This window comes from Saccopteryx leptura, chromosome 2 (genome assembly GCF_036850995.1).
Source record: "Saccopteryx leptura isolate mSacLep1 chromosome 2, mSacLep1_pri_phased_curated, whole genome shotgun sequence".
NCBI classification, from domain to species: Eukaryota; Metazoa; Chordata; class Mammalia; order Chiroptera; family Emballonuridae; genus Saccopteryx; species Saccopteryx leptura.
This window is the reverse complement of record NC_089504.1, coordinates 235,644,164-235,668,693: the sequence shown is the minus strand read 5'-3', so window position 1 is coordinate 235,668,693 and position 24,530 is coordinate 235,644,164. Positions and strand designations below refer to the sequence as shown.

Here is a 24,530-nt window from a genome sequence, read left to right as displayed (position 1 = left end):
TGTCCCTCTCTCTGACAAAAAAAAAAAAAAGAAAGAAAAAGAAAAAGAAAAAAAAAAGAAAAAGAAAACATTTATTCAATGTTGAATTCCATGAATATTTATTGAATGTCAATGGTTTCAGGTCTGTGCTAGTCTCTACTCCCAAGTTGCTCACAGTCTAGAAAGGGAGACAGAGAAGTGATTGGGCAATTATATGACAATGTTGTCTGTGCTTTGGAAGATTCAGAGGCTGCGCATGGTGGTCAGCGATGGGAGGGATGGCTTCTCAGAGGAGCTGATATTAAAGCTAAGTCCTGAAGGATATGTGGTTGTGACAGGTGATGGGCAGGTGGAGGGCGAAGTGCTCCAGACACAGGGCCTGGCATGGGCAAAGGTCCGGTGTTGAGGGAAAATTTTTCCAAAATTTTACTGGCTCTCATTATCAAGAGGCAGGTAAATGATGGGAGAAACAAAATGGATATGTACTGACCAAAATATAGGAATATGGTCTTTCCAAGGAGTGTGTGGGTTCTAGAGCTGCACTGTTCTGTATGGTAAACATAGCCACATAGGGCTATTTAGATTTAAATTAATTAAAATGAAATGAAATTTAAAATTCAGTTCCTCAGTTGCATTGGCCGCATTGCACGCTGTCCTCTGTGGTTAATGCAGAGTGCAGATATGAAACCTCTCCATTATTGCACAGAGTGCTATTGGACAGAGCTGCCAGAGAGTCTGAGGACAGGCAGCCAAGTCAGAACAGACTTCCTGGAGGAGGGGGTAAAAGATGGCAGAGAAGGGATTCTGGGAAAGTCCCTGTTGGCATTGTCCTGTATCTTTAGGAAGAATAAAGCCAGAGCTGGGAATAAGGGCGGGTGTTGGCTCTCCAACAACGTACAATCTGACACCTCTTTGGTCAGTGTATAATCTCTGGGTGTGTGTTGGCTGGCAGCCTCACACCTGGGAGGGAGGACATGGGAATGCAGCAATCAGCTAAGATGGGAATGAGCCAGGAAGCTCTATCTCTTCTGTGGCCAGGAGGACTCTGGGAGTTGTAGTTTGGCATCCCTCAAAGCTTGAAAGGGGTGGAAGAGTTGACATGGCCTGGGCATCTTTTGGGGAGTAAGGTTGCGGGGAAGGGGCTGGTCAGGGCTGGGGACACTTCTGGGTTTGTGGTTTCTGCAGGGCATGACAGGAGAGAGGCTGCCTTCTCCCCTATGCTTAAATTCTGGGATAGAGAGGAGATGCCGAGGTGAAAGACTAACTTGGATGAGGAGCTGAGAGACATGGAACATGCAGTTAAACAGAACACTCAGCCCACACATTCTGGTCAAAAGATATTTGCCCAGGAAAGACTGGAAGTTCCCATAAGTTTAGAAAGGAGAGGTAGCAGATGGTACTCTACCAGCTGTTGTTCATGCATGTGTTTAACCTGATATTTTCTGAGGTCAGTATTAGTGAGCATTTACTATGTGTCAAGCTCTGTGCGGGGCACTGGGAATTCAGGAGCTCTAGAGAGGGCAGCAGACAATAAACAATGACTTGCCTTTGCTTGAACAAGTACTCAGGTCGTGTGAGAGCCCGGCTTAAAGGGTGGGGGTGTTGAGGGATTCTAACTTTCAACCCAGCCATTCTCTGTCTCCTGCCATAAAGACTTCTCTCTGGGAGTGGAAGTCGTATTTAAAAGCCACTGAGTTGGGTCCTATTGATCACTGTGCTCAGGACATCCAGATGATACAGGACAATATCCTGACATAAGACATCATGATCCACAAGCTCACTGTTTCCAGCCAGTCTGTTAGGGAGACTCAGGCTGCTCCTTGTTGAAAGGGTGATTGTAACTTCATAATTAAAAAAATTATTGATTTTAGAGAGGAAGGGCAAGAGAAAGGGAGAGAGACAAACATCAGCCTGTTGTTCCACTTAGTTGTGAATTCATTGGTTGAGTCTTTATATGTGTCCTGACTGGGGATGGAACCCGTAACCTTGGCCTATCAGGACAACGTTCTAACCAACTGAGCTACCTGGCCAGGGCCATGGTGATTGTAACTTCAAAAGGATTGCTGTGCAGATTAAATGAAACTATGGATATGGTGTGTATCTCTCCCCCCCCCCCCGCAACTTCATTGAGGTCTGATTTATAATAAATGCACATATGACTTTCGGTCCTTAATTTTTTCATGCTCCAGTATGTTTCTCTAGGAACATGTCACAAATGCAATTAAATTTATCTGTGCCGTTATTGTTTACAATGTCTATAAACTCCACCACAGCCACGATCAGGCAGTGACCATGCTGTGTCCCCAAACATAAAGATCTCCGGAATGAAATGAGTAAAGGATAGCAAAACAGGCATTTTCCGTTCAAGAGGGACTTCCTCGCATTCTCTCAACAAGCCAAAAGTCTACACGCCTCACCCCTCAGCCCCCGGCTCTGCGTGCAGTCCCCCTGCTCGCCGCGAGGGGACGCCAGCGCACCGCGCAGACCCCACTTGCTCGCTCGCTCCCCAGCCGGCGCCCGCAGCCCCAGTGGTTCAATGGGTGAGCCTTTACCCAGCGCCTCTGGAGGTCCCTGGCTGCACTAGCTTTCTGGGGGCGCAGACCCGGCGGCGGACCTGTTTCAGGGGACCCGGGCCGGGGTATGCGGGTTGCTCGGGGAACGCGGGGGGGACACTGAACAATATTCCAAGTCGGGCACGGCAAGTTCAAGGCTCTTGGGCCTGGAGAGTTTTCCGGAAGGAGCATACGGAGAAGACTCGCGGCCTCTGATCCGAGGGCCGGTTCTCTGGACCCTGCGCCCCGGGTGAGCAGGGTCCGACCAGTCACGCCCCGCCCCGAGGCCCTCCGCGCAGGCGCCGCCAACCGCGGTTCCCACGGCGACGGGGGCGCGTCCCCGTTGGAGGCCCCGCCCCCAGCAGGCTAGGCTGCGCGGGGCTGCCGAGGCGAGGGCAGGTGCTGCGGGCTGCGGGCAGGTGGCGGCGCGGCGCGGGCCGGCTGTGACGGCGGCTCCAGGGTAGGTTGCGCGGTGGCCGCGGGGGTGGGGGCCGGCCATATGCCCCCTGTCCCCGGCCCTCGAGGAGGCTGGGGAGGCGGTGGCCGGCGGTGGCCACTAAGTTTCTGCTCGGCCGAGGCCCCGGGAGAAAAGTTGGCAAAGTTGGCCGGGGAAAAGGCGGGGACCCAGTGGATCTCTCCAGGCTCCGGGTCTGCGGGGAGGGGGGAAATCCCGATTTGGGAGCCGGGGGATGTCTCCCGGGATTTGGGAATGGATATCTCTGGAAAACTCCCCGCCACCCGGCTGAAGATCCAAGGAGGGGATCGGGTGCCGGCGGCCTGGGGTCCCACTCGGTTCCAGCCTGGGGGTGACGGTGGACGGTGATTGGAGACTGGAAGGTAGTATCCCTTTCATCCATCCACGATTTCCAGGAGGAAATCGGGGGTGGGAAGCTGGGGGAATCGCTGGAGATCCGGGGTACCCAACCTGGAGCTGCTAGGATCTAGAAGTCGGTGCGAGTTGGAGGCCCCAGAGGTGGACACTGGGGAGCTGGGTGCCAAGCGAAGCGGAGCCCGAGGCGAAGGGATTCTGCGGGCAGCGGGCGCGGTGGAGAGAACTGCGCGCCGGGCCCCGGAACGCCGGGCCCCGGACGCGCCCTCCGCGCCTGGCCTGCGCTCCGCTCCATACGCCTTCCCAGGGCAGACGCACCCCGTTGGTTTTAGAGCTCAGTCTCCCCGACTCCCAGGCGGGCTTGGTTGTCCCCACCCCGCTGGTGGCGCCGCCAGGGGCTACAGGCGGGGCGCGTGGGAAGGGAAGCGGCGCATTGACCCCCACCCAAGCCTGACCCTTCCACACCCTCCTGACACGGACTAGCCTCGGAGCCGGGTCGCCGCGCCCTAAAACCCTGCTCTGTGTCCCGTAGCAGAGCGTGTGACCTCCGCGAGCCACCCAGGTGGCCAGGGCTTCCTGCCGCAGGACTGAACTTTCTCTAGCCGGGAGCAGCCATTACCTTTTGGAAAGAAAAGGGCTGTACCTGTTGCACAAAGAAAAAGCTTCTTTTTTTTTTTTTTTTGCAGCTTCTTTGTGACCTTGGGCAAAACACTTAACTTCTCTGAGCCAGGTCTCCCCTCTTGGCAAAATGGGGTAAGGGTGAGGATCACAACTCTCCCTCTTCTTTGGCGGCAAGGTTGGTAGGTACGATAGGTATGAAGCAGGTAGGGGCTCTGCAAATTGTAGGGGCCCCTCATTTGTGGCCCCTCCTTTCCCACAGCCCATCCCCTGGGCTTCCTCTACAGCCGCGATTTTCAACCTTTTCCATCTCACAGCGCACGTAAACTAATGACCAAAATTCTGCGGCTCACCAAAAAATAATATATTTTGCTGATCTGACCAAAAAAGTGTATACTTTTGATCCATTCACACCGGGTAACTATTGTGCTGGCTGTTGCCATTTTAAAAATTTCAGTCTAGGGGAAAAGAGGTCAATACCCCTGACTAAATAGTCAGGCATGTATTGCATGTTTTAAATTTTTTTTGCAACACGGTGGTTGAAAATCGCAGTTCTGTAGTCAGTATCTGAAGGAGGGCTCTAGGAACCCAACTTGCTGCCTTTTAAAACTGTAGGTTAGAGAGATGTTTAACTTGTTCTTTCTTCCAAGGGGTTAATTGCTCCTCTGACCGCCCCCTGCCTTACAGACAAAGCTCTGGGGTTTAGCTAATGAGTAACCAGGACATTTGGACAAGGCTTCTCCCTGGCCCCAGCTTTTCCCTTGCTAATCTATGGAGGCCCCTGGACAAACATGCATTCACCCCGACAGGGGCATCTCAGCCCTGGGACAGTTCCCCAGGGAGCCGTGCAGACACTAGCCCTAGGCTTGGTGGTTTTAGGGGGAATCCTTGTTAAAGGATTTACATGCTTGACAAGGGTGCAATTACCTGAGAGAAGTACTGGGTTTCTGTACACTGTCTGGGAACATGTTTCATCTGGGCACGTGAGCTGGCTCATTTAGTTACCCCGTGTAAGTGCGCACACGTGTGTGTGTGTGTGTGTGTGTGTGTGTGTGTGTGGCACCTACTATGTGGCAGGCAGTATAAAAATGGTACTATGGCCCAGGGCAGTATAGCCTTTGACCTCCTGGCCTCACATGCTAGCTATAGAGCAATCAGCTTGCCCTACAGTCCGGCGAGGCAGCTGTGCTGGCTCTTGATGTTGGGGTACAACCCTCACCCCAGATTCTGAGGCTGAAGGGGCCTCATTCCCCTTGGAGGTCCTGGGAGCTGACTTTTACTCAGGGCTGACCTTGGCTGGAGAGCGGAGCAGCCCTCTGGCTGCCCTGAGCATCTCTCCCCTGTCGGCATCACCTGAATACATCTCTGGCCAACTCAGAAAAAGAGCCCCTGAGCAATATTTTAAGTGTTCATTTGTTCGTTCGGTCGTTCATTCATTCATTCATTCATTATTGCATGCATACATACATACATCCAACAACTATTTCAAGATACAGACAGTCCCATCCTTCAGGGAGGGGTGAAACCTTTGTGAAAAGAGCCAGTTGTCTAGAAGAGAGTTGTGATAATAGGAGGAGGGGCTTATGCCTTCTGGCACCGGAAGGGAAGAGGTCAGGGGGGTTGGTTTCTTGGAGAGCTAGCAGTGGAAAGAAGTTAAGGTCAGGGAAGAGAAACAGAACAGCCTGGTGGTAGGAGGGAGCATGGGGTGTTGGCAGGCGGTGCTGCCTGGGGGCCAGGTCAGCCATTTGCAGGGGTTTGGACTTTGTTCCAGGGCAATGGGATGGGTATTGTTGAAGTTTCTCCGCAGGAGGAGGCTGGGGTCAGATTTGTGTTTGGGGAAACTTGCCCTGGTCTTGTGGGAGCCTGAATGGGACATAGTTTGCAAGGAAGCCGAGAGGCCAGTACGGAGACTGCTAGAAAAATCCAGGTGAGGGGTGGTGGGCTGGACTCAGATGGAGACCTGGGTCCCTGTTAAGTTTAGAGAGCTACTCAGTTGAACAGCTCTTGGAGGCGTTGCCTTTTATCTGGAGAAAGAAACTCCCCAGGGGAGATGGCTTAATTATTGTGAGTGTCAGTATTTTATTCCTTCAGCAAACCTCCCCTGGGATGGTCATAGCCAGGTCCTCAGGGACCTCACATTTTAACCCTCACCTGAGTCTTGTGTAAGGGGGTGAGGCTCACTCCAGTTCACAGATTCAGGGCTCAGTGATGTGGGAGGTCTCTGCCAGCCAGCAGTGACTAAGAAGGGTTTGCACTCCCAATTTGCAACTTGTGAATATCTGGAGTCAGTGAGGTTGAGTAGAGAAGCCACAAAAGGCAATGAGGTTGTGTCTAGGAGCAGCAGGGATAAACCCAGGGAGGCTTCCAGAAGACAGCAGGGCTGGACAGGGGGGAGCCAGCCAAGGAGATTTGGGGCCAAACTCTGGCCTTGCCCCTTCCTGGCTGTGGTCTTGGGCATGGGACTTGGTTTGAGACTCAGCTTGCTCATCTGTAAAATGGGCTCATGATAGGTTATCCCCTTCCCTCAAAGGCTTGTTCTCTGAGTTTAGTGAGCCAGTACATGGAAATGCCAGGCACAGTGTCCGCTCCGATCTGTACTCACCAAGTGGTGGGTGTGATTATTATTATAGATTGTCATCAGAATGTATTTCAGGCAGATGGTGTGTGTGTGTGTGTGTGTGTGTGTGTGTGTGTGTGTGTGTGTGTGTGTGTGTTGGAGGTGACTCAAGGGGAGTATCACTTCAGCTGAGTCTTTAAGGTGGGCAAGGAAGGGAGAGTGAACACTCCAGGCAGAAAGGAAAATTACGTGATAACTGGTATACCCGGAATGCAGGGTGCATTGAATGAATAGAAGTTAGACCATTGGCATCGAAAATTTTCTTTACACATCCTGCCCTTCCCAAAATACCCAGCCAGGAAGGCGTTAGCTGGTTTGGGATAGAGAGGAGGGCAGCAGGATCCTTGTCCAGGAAGTCACAGACCTTCCCACACTCATTCATCCAGATTATAGGAGTGTGACCCCAGACAAGGCGCTTCCATCTAGGAGCCTCAGTTTCTTCTGTAGAATGGGCAGATCGGAGAGCGTGTAGGTGACACATGTAACGCAGCGCAAAGCCGCTTTTCATCAAACGCTTTGCGCATGCCAGGCTCTGGCCGGAGCTCTTTATTTATTTATATATTTTTATTTTAATTGATTGATTTTAGAGACACAGAGAAAAGAGGAGAGAGAGAGAGAGAAAGAGAAAGAGAAGCATTCATTGATTGCTTTCACTTATTTATGTATCCATTGGTCCCTTCCCATATGTACTCTGACCAGGGATCAAACCCACAACCGTGGTATCTCGGGACGGTGCTCTCAACTCAGTTAACTGGCCAGGACCTGGTCTAACTCTTTTTAAAATTTTACTTATTTATTGTCCTTGGTTCTTTTTAAAATTCTTCACAACAAACGCAGGTGATGCCTCGGTTTTGGGACCCTTGATTTTGCAGCTTGTGAAACTGAGGCAACCAGGGGTCCGCCTGCCCACTGCCACTGCTCGAACTCCTGCCACGCAGAAGGAAGCTAACAGACGGGGCACCAAGCGACAGACACACGCACATACTCTTTCTCCATCAGGGTCATCAATGCTGGGTTGATCTTACCTGGGCAATTGCACAGAGCCCCTGTCCTCAGGAATGCACTCCTCAGGACCCTGGTCAGTTGGATGGGAAGAAGGGAGGGGGAGGCAAGGTGAGACAGTACGCAGATGATTACACCAGACCTCTGGGAAGTCATTATCAGGCTGTCTCTGTTAATTGCTCAGTTAAATGACCTTTGAAATATTCTATGGTTATTAAGAATATGAAGTACATTTCCAAAGTATGATCTTTGGGTGTTTACATGACTGAGTCAGATGTGATACATAGACACAAGATCGATCTGTCTATATCTTATCTATCATCTATCTATCTAGTATTATGAAAATGACTTGTAAAATGTCCCCAGAGTGTGAATTTTGGATGTTTGCATGAGTTGGAAGTGATAACACATGCACACTGTGAAATTAACACATAACATGCCAAACACTTCAAAGATGGCCAAATGATGTTGTATTAAGTGAAAAACAAGTTCCCCACCCCAGCCCTTGTCACACTCTGCTAATTATCGAAATTATTTTTTGCGTCCACTCGGGAGCCAGACAGAAGAAATTGGATCTTGGATGCACCACTTATTGGCTGTGTGACTTTGTGCAGGTGACTTAACCTTTCTGAGCCCCAGTCTCCTTGTCAGTAAATGGGAGTAATTCGGGATCCTGCCTCTGAGGGTTGCTGTGAGGAGTACATGAGATGGGCGGGGTACATGGGCAGTGCTCAGTGCGTGTGCGCTGTTATCCTTGGTCCTCGTGGTGGTGATGGTGTTGCCTCCTTCCCCTCTAGACTCTATACTCCAAGAAGGCAGAGACTCTATCTGTCTTCACTGCTGTTTCCTCAGTAAATAGTCATGGGGAAAAAAAGTAGACATAGTCTTTTAAACAACAATCATAAAACAATAAATTTCAGCCCCGGCTAGGTAGATCAGTTGGTTGGAGCACTGTTCTGATACACCAAGGTTGTGGGTTTGATCCCCGGTCAGGGTACTTACACGAAGCAACCAATGAGTGCATAAATAAGTGGAACAACAGATCTCTCTCTCTCTCTTTGTGTCTCTCTCTCAAATCAAATAAAAAACAATGAATTTGGCATGTAAGTTAAAAATAGATTTGGACACTTTCCCATTTCAGAATGTGTTGACTTACCCCACTCTTTTAAAAAGCTGAACAATATTCCAAGCATGAAGGTGCTACTAGTTATTGAGCAGATCCGCTGTTGGCTGCCACTGAGTTGCTTTTCTTGCTATGACACAGTACTGCAAGAAACGTCCCTGTCTGTGTTTTTGCACACTTATTGAGGTTGATGGGAGAACAGATTTCAGGATGGGGAACTCTATCCCAGGTTGGGGTAAAGCCTGTTCAGAATGTTGATTTAGCCTGCCCAGTTTCCCTCCAGAGTGGTTGTACCTTTCACACTCTGACCAAGGCTTAGAGAAAGGGAGAGGGAGGGAGGGAGACTGTACATTTCAGAGAGAGAACAGTGGATGGCTGTGTCTTATCAGTGGCCATGGGATATAGCCTCTGGCGTGGAAGCAGGGAAGGTGATAGTTCCCCCAGGCAGTCCATTTTGTGGCCCTTGGTTTTTAATCCAACCTGCTGGGATCTGTGCCTTGGAAGATACTTGCCCATGTATATACAAGTCCACGATACTCCCTTCTGGAAATACGTGGTCCTTGTATGAGTCGTGTTTTTCCATGGTAATAGTGTATAACAAACATCTCCCAATTTGCAGTGGCCTTTAATAGCAACCATTGATTCAGTGGGTGTGGGTCTGCAGATGGCTGTGCTGATTGTGGCTGGGCTTGGCCGGCAGGCGGGACTCCAGGTTCTGGGTTGGGTTCATGCCTGCCCGTTTATCTTCACCTTGATAGCCAGGCTGACAGGCAGCAGCCGGCTAGGGCATGCCCTTCTGTGGTGGACATCGATGCTTAGGAGCCCAGTGGGAACCCACAGTGCCACTGAACGCCTGCCTCCACATGGAACTGGAAAGGGGCCGTTTCTGACATCATTTTATCTGCCAAAGCAAGTCACATAACCCAGCCCAATGCCAAAGAGGCAGAGAGGGAGTGAGCATGTATTTTCTGAGCAGCTAATACAACCCGCCACATCATGTTTCTGATGGGGCAGGGTGGGTCCATGCAGGGGTGGAGGGTCCATCTGGAGGTGGTGGTGAGAATCGTGACTCATGATTGGTGTGCGGCAGATCAGAGCATGGCTCAGAGTAGGAAGACCTGGTTTGAGATTATGGCCTGGAATAGTTGGTTCATCTCTCTTAGCCTCAGTTCCCTCATCTGGAAAATGGGAACAATGCCTCCTCTCTGGCAGAGCTGCTGTTATTGGATAAAGAGGTGCTTTGTGCCCATGTCGTGAGACGGGAAGGCGAGAGATGATTGTGTTGGTGATTTTTGCCTGGGCATGGTTTCCAATTCCTCAGGCTGTGGTACCTGTAGCCAGTAGCAGTGGGAGAACATGGGGAGGCCAAAGGCAGGCTGTGGAAGAGACAGACTTGGGTTCAAATCCCACCTCCGCCCCTATGAGTCATGTGACCTTCAACCAGTGTCATAACCTCTCTCAGCCTCAGTTAGTTTGCCTCTTTGTAAAATGGACACAGGGTTCTTGTGACCGTTAGCAAAAAGGACTGTGAAACACTTGGCATGTGCTAGACCAGAGGTAGTCAACCTGGTCCCTACCACCCACTAGTGGACGTTCCAGCTTTCATGGTGGGCGGTAGCGGAGTAACCAAAGTATAAATAAAAAGATAGATTTAACTATAGTAAGTTGTTTTATAAAGATTTATTCTGCCAAACTTAGCGAAAATCCGACATAAAGTACTTGGTAAGTAATTATTATTATATGCTTTAACTTACTGTAACTCTGCTTTATAAATTTTATAAAGTAAAGTTACTTCCCTACTTTATAAATCACCATTACTGTGGAACCAGTGGGCGGTTAGAAAATTTTACTACTAACAGAGATACAAAAGTAGGGCAGTAGATATAAAAAGGTTGACTAACCCTGCGCTAGACAATAAATAAATGGTGCCTGTGATCAGGGAGCTCTGTGTGTCCTGATTGGGGTGGAATGAGGAATTCTGCAGAATTGGTGGCAGAATTAGATATTCCCAAGAACCCTTATTACAGAGAATCTGGATCCAGACTGCTTAGGTTCAAATCCCAGTTCCACTACTTTCCAGCTGTGTGACCTTGGGCTGGGATAGCTGGGCACATCCAGCTGTGCCTTAGTTTCTCCTTCTGTCAAGTGAGAGTAATCACAGTGCCTGCCTCATGAGATCGATGCACATTAAATGAGTTAATACATAGTGCTGCTCATGAATGGGTGTGTTAGCTATGCCTGTGGTATTACTAGTACTATTATTAGTCTGTGAAGGCCCAGGGATGTTGCCTCTGATCCTGGAGCCACTGGGGGGCGGGAGTCCTGGATGCTCTGCCTTTAGGGAACTGTCACACTGTTCCAAGGTAGAAGCATCCAGCAGGCTTCAGGGAGCCCATGATTATGAGGATGTGCTAGAGGCCGTCTGACCTAGGTGCAGGGTTAAAAGTCCCTCCCTCATTCATTCGACAGCAGTTTATCCTGTATTAATTATGTGGCAGACCCTGTGCTGGTTATGGGGAAGACGGGACTCTGCTGGATGTCAGGGGTGGGTTTCTGAAGGAAACTGGGCCCCAGAAGGTTGAGAGTTGAAGTGGTTACAGGTGTGGCATTCCTCTGTGTAGCTGGTGGCTCCTGCCCTGGCCCCTGTGCCTTCAGGAGATGACTGAGGCAGCCTTCCATCCGTCTGCTGAGACAGTAAATGTCCTTCACAGTAGAATAAAAATAATAAAGTGAAGAGTATTCATCTGTCCTAGGTACTCTGCTCATCATTGTTTTATAAAATGGGGATTCTCACATCCCCATTTTACAGATGAGAAAACTGAGGCTCAGAGGGGGAGTTGCATGCCCTGGGCCACTACCAGGAAGGGGGATGTGGGTCCGTGCAGCCCCCCTGCAGCCTCTGTGTCCTGACTTTCTCTCCCTGGCAGTGAAGCAGGACAGAGCTGGACTATCCAGTGTTCCATCCCATCTCCACCACATCGTTGCTGTGTGACTGTGGGCAAGTGACTTTGCCTCTCTGAGCCTCAGTCCTCATCTGGAAAAAGAAGATACTAGGATTTTTTCCTTGTGGGATCATTGTGGGGTTTGGTGAGTTAACTGCATGTGAAAAGATCAACTTAGTGTTTACCAAGGAATTGCTTTACAAATCACAGTATAAATCTTGTATTCAGCACTAGCAGAAGTAGTGGCAGTCATAAAAAACTTAGTAATTTGCATTGATAGACTTGTATTTTAGTTCCTGTGACACGTCCATGGGTTTGTTTTATCAAATCCTCTCTTCATCTGATAAAGAAAGATGCTAGTGTTGTTTCCACTTTACAGATGAGGAAACTGAGGCCCCGAGAGGTGACAGGCATTGCCGACTTACCAGCTAGCGGCAGGCAGGGAGCCCCGGAGTCCCTGGACGAGTCCTGCCTCCTGAAGTTGCAGCTGTATTTTCAAAGGCTCCAGGCCTCTGCTGCAGCTCCCAGCTGACTCTATTGATATTTCTTTTCTTTTTTGTTTGGCTTCCTCAGTGACGAAAGCTCTTTCTGGGGACTGTCCTGTTTACCCTTGGTGCATTGAGGCCCTGCAGGGGGAAGGAAACTCGGGGTGTGTGTGTGTGTGGGGGGGCTCCCAGCAGGCGCTTTGGGTACAACAGGGTCACTCTGAGCTTCCACAGCCCCGCCTGCCAGGCATGAAGCTGGGCCTTGGCCGAGCCCTGCCTGAGCCCTGAGCCCTGCCCGGTGCCCTGGGCTGGGCCAGGGAGTGACTTGATTGGGGAACTCCCAGAGTCCTTTGACCTAGGAAGAGGGCCAAGTTTGTCTCTCCCTTTCAAGTTAGGCCCTAGCACTGGAAACCTCTTGTCTTTGATTCCAGAACTGATACCTGCATGCCAGCGACTATGCTTGGCACGTGAAGGGTCCTAGGCCACAGGAGATAACGTAGAGAGTATTAGACTGGTTCTGGACGGAGGTCCCCACTCCTGGGTGCTAGTACTGGCTTCTCTGCTGTGTGTCCTTGGGTAAGCCCCTGGCCCTCTCTGGGCCCTGTTCACAGGGGGAGGAAGAACTGGATGAGTAGATCCTAGAGCCGGTTATTCTTACTGCCCCTTTCGGGAAGATTCTAAGTCAGCCCTTTAAAAGGTAGGGCCTAGAAACCACTGTTCTCCAAGGGCTTACTGTGTGCCAAGTCCTTTGCTAGGGAGGATGGTATAGACATCTTGTCAATCCTCAGAATCACTCAGACAGTTTGTATTACTAACCCCCCCCTTTACAGACAAGCAAACTGAGGTTCAGAGACAGGGAGCCCTCCTCATGTCACTCAGCTGGAGCTAAGAAGTGGCAGAGGCTGGATTTGAACTCAGGTCTGCCTCCTGCAAACCGAGACTTCCCCGAAATAACAACGCAGTCAGTTCCCTTCTCCCCAGCTCGCCCTGAAATACTGTTTCCCCTCAGAACTCCCAGTGCAGTGGGCCCACTCTCCTGGGTTGATCGTTTTCATTTTTGTTACTTATTAAGCATCTGCTGTGTAGCAGGGCCTGAGCCAGGCCCTGGGTGTCAGAGTTGCCTGGGACAGAGCTCCTGCCCTCACAGAGAGAGAGATGGGTTACAGAGCAGCGGGCCCAGGGCTGTGATGAGGGGGTGCTGGGGGGACCATGTTCTCCTGGTCCCGCCTCTGTCAGCCTAGAAGCAAACCTGCTTCCCTTGCCACACTCAGGACTTGGCTGAGGCTGGGAAGCCTTGGCCACCAGCAGTCCACTGTCTTCCTGGGGTGGGAGGGGGTGAGCTGGACCTGCTGACTGTCGGGACGGGACTCCAGAAAGGAAGTGGTAATGCTTCCAAGAGTGGCCTGTCTCCAGATGCCCGATCACAGCCCCTCGCCTTCCTTTCTTTTAGTTCTTTAAAAGGGAGGGGTGATTTGGAGGCAGCAAAAAGCTTCGGAGGAATTTCTGGAATGCCCAGCATGCTGGCTGACCCTGCAGAGCAAGTGTGAGCCATCTTCCCTGGCTTCAGTTGGGGTCAGCTGGGTGTCCTCAAGGGCTCCCTGGGTGTCTCCCACTTCCTGTCCTGAGGCCTGAGCCACACCCGGGAAGGTGGCTCTTCTGTGGACCGCAGCAGCTGCCCGTCACTGAAGTCACCGCCTGCGTGTGAAGCGGAGCAGCAGCCCTGGGGTCGCATCCTGCCTCTGTTTCCTCTCCAGCCCCGGCAAGGGTTTCCCGTCTGCCATGGTGTCCACACCTGTGCAGTGGGGGTGCCGATGCCTGCCTGTCAGCCTGGCCAGGAGCTCTCAGCAGGGTCGCCTGGGTGAATGTTGGGGTGAAGGGCGTGGCGATGTGCCCACCCACTCTGCGCACGCACCTCTCTGGAGACAGTGAGGGTCTCGTACACTGAGTGGGCCTTTCTGCTTTAGTCTACTGTCAGTCACCTCCTCGCCTGGCACGTGGTGGCTCGTTTCATTTTCCTGATTAATAATTCTGTTCTCTTTTTGTCCTTATTACAGTACAGTCACGTGATAATACGTTTTTCTCGTCGAGCATTTAGAAATATGAGTAAACAAAAAGGAGGTGAAACTCTTCGGGTCCAGTATTGAAAGATAACCTATGTTAATGTTTTGGAATATGGTTTTTAGACCTGTCAGTCACAGCATGCATATGATTGAGAGATGTCAGCACTGCCTCTGGGGGTTTGGAAGGTGGGCTTTATTCTAAGGTGGCTTGGATTTAGATCCTGACTCTGTAACTACCTAGCTGTGTGGCGTTGGGCAGGTCACATCCCCTCTCTGAGCCTCAGTTCTCCTCTGTAACATGGGGTGGCTGTGAGGGTTGAATGAGTTAATATCTGTGAAGTGCTCAGAGAGGTGCCCGGCACATAGCAGATGCTTAAGAGTTTTATACGATGTGTATCTTTTGTTCTGAGCTATGACCCCTTTCTGGGAGTGCTGTAATTTACAACTGGTGGAGTTGGACATTAGGCTTGGGGACCCTGGACCATCTTCAGAGGTGCTTGCTTTTATTGAATGATTGATTAATTGATTGATTTGAGAGAGAGAGAGAATTGATGCGTACATTGGTTGATTCTTGTGTGTGCTCTGACCGCGCACTGAACCCGCAACCTGGTACGTCAGGACTATGCTTCAACCAGCTGAGCTACCTGCCCAGGGCCAGAGGTGCTCACTTCTATTTCAGAGGTGGGGGCTGCCCAGACCAGGGTTGGTCAGGTAGTTTGGCCCATACCAAGCACTCTGTGCACTCACAAGCCGGTCTTGTTCTAAAGGACGGCTGCTAACTCTTAGGGGTACCTCTGGGGTCTTGCAGATTGAATGGTGCACCCACAACATGGTACATCCCAGATATCTCTCCCAAATTCGAGGATGATCAGTCTGGCTGACGTTGTGGGAGGAGGTACAGAGTTGGCACCCGGAGACTGTATTTTAGGGAGCGGATCATGGAGGAAAGAGTTTGGCTTGTTGGCAGAGAGTTGCGGAGGTGACTGGGCTTCCCGTGTGCTGCTGGCGTGGGCTGTGGCCTGGGTGCCTCTCTGACTGTTCACTTGCCTCTGTTGCTAGAGGGACTTCTTTGATACTGCTTCCAAAGGGAGGGGGTCCTGGGGGATTTCTGCTTCCAGAGTGTCTGGTGTGAGGTGGTGGGGGTCAGGTAGGCAGCTGGGCAGGCCCACATCTCAGCTGGCCACTGGGTTTCCCTTCTATCTGAAACTGAAGACCATGCTAAGCTTTAAATTTAAGAGAAATACTAAGACAGTGAATTGGTTTTTTTTTTTTAATTTTTTATTTATTCATTTTCGAGAAGAGAGAGAGAGAAAGGAGGGAGGAACAGGAAGCATCAACTCCCATATGTGCCTTAACCGGGCAGGCCCAGGGTTTTGAACCAGTGACCTCAGTGTTTCAGGTTGATGCTTTATCCACTGCACCACCACAGGTCAGGCAGTGAATTGTTTTTTTAAAAATTTTATTTCTTGGTTTTAGAGAGAGAGAGAGAGAGAGAGAGAGAGAGAGAGAAACACTGATTTACTATTCCACTTTTTTGTGCATTCATTTGTTGATTCTTGTATGTACCCTGGCTGGGTGTTGAACCTGCAACCTTGGCGTATCAGGACAACACTCTAACCAACTGAGAAACCCAGCCAGAACAAGAGTGTGTCTTAAAAGTTCTCACTGCGAGAAAAAACAATTTTTTGGAACTATGGTTGGTGACTAACGTTAATTGGACTTATTGTGGTGATCATTTCGCAATGCTTACAAATACTGAATCATTACGTTGTACACCTGAAACTAGCATATTATATGTCAGTTACACTTCACTAAGAAGTTTGTACACTTTCAGAAGTGTACAATAAAAATGTGTTACATAAAAGGCCTATGTGTGGGTTTTTAACATATTCACAGTTCCACAGCCTTTACCATAATCAATTTTAGAATATTTTTATGACCACAGATAATTCTGTACTCATTAGCAGTTATTCTCCATTTCCTCTGATTATGCCAGTCCTTGGTAAATGCTGATCGACTTTCTCTGTGGACTTTCCTGGGCATTTAAATAAGTGAAATTATACAATAGGTGGTCTTTTGTGACTGACTTATTCTACTTTGCATAATGTTTTCAAGGTTCACCTCCGTCATAATGTGGATCAGGACTTCATTCCTTTTCACGGCTGACTAATATTCCATTATAGAGATAGACGGCATTTGGCTCATTTTTTAAAACTTAAAAAACATCTTACAAGATGTTCAATGGGCCAGTTCTGTATGCTCTAACACACGTATACATCTCTTAACACACAACGTATAGGGTGGGCAAAAGTAGGTTTATAGTTATGAGTGTGCAAAACAATTTATTTTTGTTTTATTAATTATTCATTATTATATTATTTTCCATATGAACAACTGCAAACCATCTGTTGCCCTGCCCTGTGTTTTTTTTATCAGTGTATCACCATGATGCATCCACACCCTGTGCTCTGGTGCACTGCTAACCTCTTTGTAAACTTAACGGACCACCCACAAGTGAACTGTTTTGTTGTGTGGTGGTTATATTTGGGTGTGTGTGCAACAAGATGTTTTATATTTTGTCCTGTGAATGAGAAACACATTTTTCTGCTAGAACAGAGGAGAGATTTCAGTCCCTCCTCAGTTCTGCCCCCACTGCCTCTCCTGGGCAGTGATTTTTGCTGTTGCATCCAGTTCTGACCAGCATGTACTACCCTCGCGCTAGCTGCCACGCCCACCCACCTGTTGGGTTGAAACATAGGAAAGTGCCGTCTTTGTAGGCCAGCAATGCTGGAAGGTTATACTTCTATCCGGTGCAATCTCCGGGTGACCCCCCACCAAGTAGGCAGCATTGATCCCTGTTTCCAGATGAGAAAACTGAGCCTCTGAGAGGGCAGTGAGTCAGGAAATGCAGCCAGCATGGGCAGAGCTGGGATCTCAAATCCCTGCTCAGTTCATCTGGCCTCCGGTGTCCTTTGGCACTTGGCAATAACACTGCTGACTCACTGCAGAGGTTGGGAGCTCTGGCTTATTGTTCAGCAGAAGGGATGGTTTCACTGCAGCATCCACATTCCCCAGGAGTCAGAGTGGGCTTGCTGCACCACCTGCCCTGTGGGGCGTGGCCAGCATTGGTGAGGCAGCTGGCTGGGGCCTGAGCAAGGTCACTAATCCCCGGTCTCTGAGTCCCTGGCAACCTGGTCCTCCCTTTCCCGAGCCAGCCACTCTGGCTCTTGGTGCTGCGGCAGCTGGGTGCGTGCCCCTGGGGAGAGGATGGCTTCGCATTCAGCAGTTCCCTGTCTGTGGAGGGTGGGGGCAGAATCCCCAGGGGCGGGCATTGGATCCGAGCCCTAACAAGGCTGTCTGGATTTTTGAGCCTTTCTTTTGGAAGCTTTCCTTTCCAGGAGAGGGAACAAAAGGCTTGGCAAGGAGGAGTGTTTTGTTCAAGTGAAACAGCCAGCCAGGAGCTGAGCCTGAGACACGGCAAGATGTCAGGATTCCACCATCCCACCTGACACGCTCCCCGCCCCCTTCTCCTGCCCCTTCCCTCCACACCCCTGCTGGAGGGACCTGTTCTTGCTGCATGCCCCCTGCACATGGGAACTGGCTCAGGAGAGAGGTGTGCAGGAGCCCCCGAGCTGTATGGGTGGAGCTTGAATACCCTCTGGCCACCCTCCAGGTTGGGCACTCCCACAGGTGACACAGAGCCCGCAGGGCAGGCCATGACAGGAAGACGCCCCAGCACCCAGCACCCTGGTGGGTGGAGGAACAGGTTTGATCCCTTTTTCTGCTCATTCCGCATGCTGGAGCCCACCCCGGGCTCGGCCCCTGGGCCACCTGCCTCTGGTGGCACTTGAGTCTGCTGAGTTTTGCAGGACAAATGCCACCTCGGCCTTCCCCTCCCTAGGTGGACAAAGCCTTATGGGGACACTGCATAGGTGGGGCTGGCAGAAGTGAAGTCTCAGCCCAGTGAGGATGACCAGGGCTCCACAAAGAGACAGACCCCAGTCCCAGTCTTACCCCTGGACAAATCACGTCACCTCTTACTTCAGTTTCCTCATCTGCAAAATAGGTGTGATAGTGATGCCCATTTCAAAGGACTATTTAGGATTGGGCATGGAGTAGGTGCTCAGTAAATGGCCATGTTTTGGCGGAGGGGCTAGAGCCAAGCAGATAGGTAACAACCACCACCACAGTAACATGGATGTTAAATATGGAACAGGCATGTGAACTAGGCCCTCCACTGAACAAGCACGTTACTTCCTCCTTTTAACTCCTTTCATCCTCCCAGTGGCCTTGTGTGACAGGTTATTGCTATTTTTATATCCATTTTGCAGGTGAGGAAACTGAAGTACAGATTGACAATTCACTTGCCTAAGGCCACATGGCTAACGCATGGTAGAATTGGAATTTGAACCCAGGCAGTTGGGTCCAAGCCCTATTTCTTTTAAATTATTTATTTTTAAATTGTGGTGAAATATACGTAATACATACTGATCATCTTAACTGTTTTTAAGTGTGAAAGTGGCATTGAGTACATTCACATTGTTGGGCTACCATCACCACCATTCGTCTCCAGACATTTTCTTCATCTGGCAAAACTGAAACTTCTGTCCACATTAAATGCTGACTCCCCATTCTCCCTGCCCCAGTCCCTGGAAACCTCCCTTCTACTTCCCTTCTCTATGAATTTGACTGCTTTATTTAGCTTTTATAAGTGCAATCATACAGTATTTATCTTTTTGTGACTGGCTTATTTCACTTCGCATAATATTATCCGTGTTGTAGCATGTGTCAGAATTTTCTTGCTTTAAACTTCTTTTTCAGAATTTATTAATTGATTTTAGAGAGTGAGAAAGAAAAAAAAGCGATTTGTTATTCCACCTATTTATGCATTCCTTGGTTGATTCTTGTAGGTGTCCTGACCGGGGACTGAACCCACAACCTTGGTACAATGTATTGGGACAACACTCTAAACAACTGTGTTAGCCGGCCAGGGCAGAATTTTCCTGCTTTTCAAGGCTGAATAGTATTCCATAGTGCGGAGATAGCACATTTTGTTTATCTGTTTGTCTGTAGGGGACATGGGTTGTTTCACGTTTTAGCTATTGTGAATATTGCCGCTGTGAGCATGGGTGTACAAATATCTCTGATTTCAGTTCTTCTGGGTAATTACCCTAGAATTGCTGGATGATACCGTGCTATTTGTAATTACTTGGGGAGCCACCAGACCTTTTTCCACAGCAGCTGCACCGTTTTACACTCCCACGAGCAGTGCACAAGGGCCCCGTTTCTCCTCAGGGCCACCAGCCCTGGTTAGTTTCTGTCCTTTGATCCCAGCCATCCATTAGGTGTGGCTGGTGCCTAATTTTTATAGGAGAGCTTTAGGGTCTGTATTTGTTGGGCTCGGTTCCTACTGGAACATCTGGTGCATCACGATGTGTTTTCTGGACCTATTTCGGCCTCCCCCACCCACCCGGCTGTGAACTTTCTCAGGACGTATCCCTGGGCCCCGCAGAGGGCTGGCCTGGGTTGGATGCTGAACAAATGCTAAAGAACCACTTCTCCCCAACCCAGGCACGCCCCGGCATGTGTCCTTTTTGGGAAAACACTTAGGCCTGGATCTGATTCTTCCAGGATGCTCTCAGGACACCGGCTTCACTCGCTAGGGAAGCGGTGGCTGCTTAGAAGAACCCTGCCCCCTGCCGGCCCTGGGAGCTTTAAGAAAACACAGGTGCTAGGACCACTGTCTGGAGGCTCAGACCCACTGGGTCTGGGGTGGGGTTGAGCATCAGTATTAAAGAAAAAAAATATCGGCCCTGGCCGGTTTGCTCAGTGGTAGAGCGTCGGCCTGGCGTGCAGGAGTCCCGGGTTCAATTCCCAGCCAGGGCACACAGGAAAAGCGCCCATCTGCTTCTCCACCCCTCCCCCTCTCCTTCCTCTCTGTCTCTCTCTTCCCCTCCCACAGCCAGGGCTCCATTGGAGCAAAGTTGGCCCAGGCGCTGAGGATGTCTCCATGGCCTCTGCCCCAGGTGCTAGAATGGCCCTGGTTGCAACAGAGCAACGCCCCAGATGGGCAGAGCATCACCCCCTGGTGGGCATGCCGGGTGGATCCCGGTCGGGCGCATACGGGAGTCTGTCTGACTGCCTCCCTGTTTCCAGCTTCAGAGGAATGCAAAAAAAAATAAATAAATAAGTGAATAAAAAAGAAAAAGAAAAAGAAAAAATCTCCCCAGGTGATTTTGAGGAGCGCCTGGACCAGGAGGCCTGGCCGTAGAACATACTACTCAATTCTGGCTGAAGCCAAGGAACTGATCACAGAGCTACTTGCGGGACCTGGTGTCTGTCTGCCTCTTAGCTAGTGAGTGAATGAGTGAGTAGTGGAGAGAATGAATAAATGAATGCTGGGGTTCCCCAAGCTTTGTCATTCACACATCCCATTTCTGATTTTTGCCAGGCCTATTCACCTAATATTTTAATACAAATCTATATATCGATACTATGAAATGAAAAAAGAGAAACCCAGCATCTCTGGCCACAGTAGAAATTTGCTTGAAAAATACAAACCAAGGCACCAAACTGTCATCAGGTTTTGACTAAATAAATGCTGCGGTTCCCTATGGGTTTTGAGCCTGAGTCTTGCGGGGGGCCTTGCCCTCATTATGTTAAGAAGGGGTGATTAGCAAGCATAGCCGAAGTGTTAAGGACAGGCTCATTAAGGACAGACTCGCACCCAGTGGAGACTTTCTCTTGCCTGGAACTGCTTGTCTTCCATGAGTCAGTGCTATTTAAGGTCCAGCCCTTGGACCGTGTGCCTTCATAAGTGCAGAGTTAGGCAATGAGGGCGTGTGAGGGAGGAGCCGGGGCTGGGGGTGGGAGGGGCGTCACAGTGGGCTAGGCCCACTCTCTGCATGGCCAGGGCTGGAACGGCCCTGCGGGTGTGGGGTAACCCAAGTCCAGGGCACCCGTTGCCCTGCAGCGGCTCCGGAGCCTCAGCGGAGTGAAGAGGCTTTATCTATGGGTTCATTGAGCTGTGACGGGTCCCTGCCAAGGTCAGGCTCTTGGTCGGGCACAGAGCCCAGAGGGCACGGGCCTGGCAGCTGGGAGTCAGGAGGAAGAAGGAGGCTTACCTGCAGAAGCCGAATGCCTGCAGGGTGGGCATCAGCATCCCGGCTGGCCAGATCACCTGTGCGGAAGCAGAGTGGTGGCCGGTACCTGCTCCTTTTGCTGGTGTGTGCCTTTCAACGAGTCTGGCAACGTCTCTGAGCTTCCCTTGGTGCATCTGTCAAATTAATTCACTTGGAAGATTCTACTGGATGCCTGCCGTGAGCCAGGCTCTGAGCTGGGTGCTTCAGGGAGCCCATGGCAGGAGACCCCTTCACTCTGGGAGCTTGTGACTGGAGAGGCTGTGGACATTTCTATGAGGGAAGAGGGGCCAGAGGCTTGTAAGAAAGCCTAGAGGAATAGCACTGTTTCAAAAGGAGAAATGCACTCCCATGTTTATGGCAGCATTGTTCACAATAGCGAAGATCTGGAAGCAGCCCAAGTATCCGTCAGTGGACGAGTGGATTTAAAAGCTGTGGTACATATATACAATGGAATACTATGGGGCCATGAAAAAAGAAGGAAATCTTACCTTTTGCGACAACATGGATGGACATGGAAACTATTATGTTAAGTGAAATAAGCCAGAGAAAGAAAAATATCATATGACCTCACTCATTTGAGGAATCCAAGGAACAATGTGAACTGAGGAACGGAATTGAGACAGAGGAGGGATCAAAGGGACCAGAGGAAAAGAGAACAGAGGGAAAGGGGATGATAGGATGGGATAAACCTGAAGGGAAGGGGGGAGGGGGGCAAGGGAGATGTTGAGGGGAATACAGGGGAGGGAGGATGCATTCGAGGCAACACTAGAATCTATGTAAACACAAAAAATTAATAAAAAGAAAAAAAACCCTAGAGGATGCACTGCAGCAGACAGGTGGGCTTGGACTTTTCTTATTGGACTAGAGTGAGCAACCCGATTCTGGACGGCTCAGAACAACAGAAACTTATTCTCTCACAGTCAGGAGGCTGGAAGTCCAAACTCGAAGCTTCGGCAGGGCCACACACTCCCTTGAAGGCTGGAGGGGAGAACCCTTCCTTTCTCTCTGCCTGCTCTTGGTAGCTTCTGGCAATCCTTGGTGTTTCTTGGCATGAATCTTACACGTATCTGCATCTCCTCCTAGATTTATAAGGATGCCAGTCATTGGATTAGGGCCTACTCTAATCCTGTATGACCTCTCCAAGACCTAATTGATTATATCTGCATAGACCAAATTAGGTCATATTCCAGTAGTCCAGGTGGACATGACTTTTAGCGGGATGTTATGCAAACCGCCACACTGAGGGCCATTAAAGCTGAGACCTAAAGGATGTGTGTGTGTGTGTGTGTGTGTGTGTGGTGGGGGATGGGGCAGGGAGGGTCGTTCCAGGCAGAGGGAGCAGCACGTGCGAAGGCTTTCTGGTGGGAGTGCAGCAGAGGCTAATGTGACGGGACCCAGCAAGGTGCGTAATGAGGACTGAGGGAAGAGAGAATGGGGGTGGGGGCTGGAGCACAGAGCCATGAAAAGGTGATGGATTTTGTTCTAAGCACCTCTGGGGGCTTGAAGCAGGGCCATGATATGACCGGAGTCCTTATTGGAAAAAGGTCATTCTGACTGTAGACTGGGAAGGGGCATGACAGTGACCAACAGTGCACACGATTTAAGGTTTACGCCCAAGCACATTTTCTTCACTGGGGTGTTTTGATCTGCAGAGCTCAGGCAGGTAGGCAGGGCAGTGCTAGCATCCCCTGAGGAAATGGGGGCCCAGAGAGGTTAAGCAGTGTTCCTAGGATCACACAGCTAGGATGAAGAGCACCAGGGCCCTTGCCAGTGTCTTCTGTCTTGTGAAGATCCTTGGACCTTTAAGGTCCATCTTCAAATGTAGCTGAACAGGGAGCATTGATTTGACACCTGCCTGTGCTGTGTTTTCTGCCCTGCCAAGGGAAGGGTCGCTGTGGCTGCGGCCTGGTGAGTGTGGAGTTCACGGCCATATCTCTGTGAGCTGCTGTGATCCTGCCCACCAGAACAGAGCTCCGGAGGGGAAAAAGGCCAAGAGACTGACTTCTCCCCCCAAGAGCATTTTGGGGGGTTGTGATAAAATCTTAGGCTGAGACCAAGAGGAAATGGCAGGATAATTACGAATGCTCTAGAACCTTTGAGCCCATGTTTCTTTGACTTTGGGGGAGGTAGATCCACATGGAAAAGAACTTCAATCCTGGAAAAGAAAAATACCTGTCAATTCAGATGGAACAGTACCAAAGCGAACATAACAATTTCCTCCCGCCACTGGGAAGTAGAACATAAATTAGGTGCTGTCTCCCAGGTGTTAAGGATGCGAATATCCCCCTAAGGGACCGGTTTATTTGCCTGGTTCTGAAATTCCCAGCCTAGTGCAAGGTTCCTGTTTCCTGCTCAGTCTCTTATTTGGTTAGTTCCCTCTTTGTCTCAGTGCTAAGAGGGGGAGGGAGAGAGAAAGGGATGAGAGAGGGAGAGGAAGGAATGTGTCTGAAATGCCGCCTTTCCCACTAAGGATTTTCTGTGTTTTGAGAGCATCGTGAGTGCTCCTTCAGGAAAAAGCTGAACCAGTTAACTGCCAATGGCCTCCCCTGCCCTGGCTGCTGGGCTGCACTCACCCAGCATGGTGGTGAGATGTTGCGCGCGCGTGCATGCGTGTGTGTGTGTGTGTGTGTGTGTGTGTGTGTGTGTGTGTGTGTGTGTGTGTGTGTGTTGGGAGCTGTGTGGAGGAGAGGAGTTAAATTTGGTTCTGGATCTGAGGGCTGGCTTCCTTCCGCTCCTGTGAAAGAAAGCCCCTGTGGAATGAATCACGTCCTCTCTTTGGAGTTCTGGGCTCGCAGAATGAATGCCAAGGCTAGGCTGGTGCTGTTGTTGAGACGCATGTCAGACCCTTACTCTGTGGAGGACCCTGGAGGGATCCTAAGGGATGATACGTGTGGCTTCCCTTTGAGGTCTAGATAATTCACTCACTCACTCACTCACTCACTCATACATTGCAAGCCCAGGTATTGCTCAGCCCTCTATGGGAAATGTGTCATTATGTTGATTATCTACCCCCTTTGTTGGCTGAGCACCTGCCTTGGCAGAATTCACCTATGGAAGTGACAGACAAGGTCTGGTGCCCTAGGGTAGGGTCAGCCATTAAGGTCCTGGTATTAAATATTTTTGGATTTTCTGACCATATGATGCCCATCACAACTGCTGACCTCCTTTTACTGCACAAGCA

The 24,530-nt window shown here is 50.2% G+C and overlaps 1 protein-coding gene across 13 annotated transcripts in view; it reads left to right on the top strand.

Moving 5' to 3' along the window:
* Nucleotides 1–2,910: 2,910 nt before the first annotated feature.
* Nucleotides 2,911–24,530, top strand: part of KIAA1671 (KIAA1671 ortholog) — a 177,627-nt gene continuing 156,007 nt past the window's right edge. For 5 of the 13 annotated variants that reach the window (XM_066370617.1, XM_066370615.1, XM_066370618.1 and 2 more), the window contains exon 1: nucleotides 5,782–5,905. The gene's annotated coding sequence lies outside the window, so the exon portion shown is untranslated. Of the gene's footprint in view, nucleotides 2,992–3,118; nucleotides 3,369–5,773; nucleotides 5,906–24,530 lie in introns of those variants that run through there. The other 8 variants (XM_066370625.1, XM_066370624.1, XM_066370619.1 and 5 more) reach the window with 6 other exon arrangements.